The sequence below is a fragment of the Sinocyclocheilus anshuiensis genome, unplaced genomic scaffold (genome assembly GCF_001515605.1).
Source record: "Sinocyclocheilus anshuiensis isolate Anshui unplaced genomic scaffold, SAMN03320099.WGS_v1.1 scaffold838, whole genome shotgun sequence".
NCBI lineage: Eukaryota > Metazoa > Chordata > Actinopteri > Cypriniformes > Cyprinidae > Sinocyclocheilus > Sinocyclocheilus anshuiensis.
Window position 1 is genome coordinate 1411312 of NW_015539915.1, and position 798 is coordinate 1412109.

Genomic DNA, 798 nt, shown 5'->3' on the forward strand with positions numbered 1-798 from the left:
ATTATTATTATTATTATTATTATAGTGAATAGGTCAGTATAACTAACAAGCTATCCTAAGAGCAAGTTAGAATAAATTAACTACACGTTTACAGTTAGATACTGTATTTTTATGAGTATCCCAAATATAATTTATTCCCACTCCATAAAAATGACTTAAGTTGCCAAGTTACATTAAAAAGGTAGGCTACACTATTGTATCAAAAATATATACTTTTTGCCATTATTGTATCCTTTATTTTACTTGACATACAGTTAATCTGTTTTGTAGTTTGTGTTTCAGAATGCTCCTGTCCAAATTCAGGATCCTTAAAATAATGTAAGAAGACTAAATTGACTGAAATTAGTTTTAGTTCACAAAGGTAAAGCACAAAGTAAGGGATTTAAGATATTTTCAAATATAAAATGTTTTAAAAAGTCAGTGATTTGAAAAGTGAACATGAACCAGATGCTAGGTGCTGATAGTTACAACAGGTGGCGCTAGTACTACACCACAGTGAAAAGTAACTGTGGGAGTTGTACTGTGTTTGGAATAGCATATTCCTTATATTACTCTCACTGTAGCATGTATACTGCAAGCAATGTAATTATCTTTTCTAGTGTGATGGAAGAGATGTTTAAAAACCAGCATTTTTTTTTTTTTTCTGCATTACAACATTTTTACATAAAATTGCATTAAAAATATTTCCAACTCAACATTGTTTGCTGAATTGCACATGCATCATGATGCGGTCACCTGACAATTACACACACACACACACATACATATATATATATATATATAATTTATAATTCTACT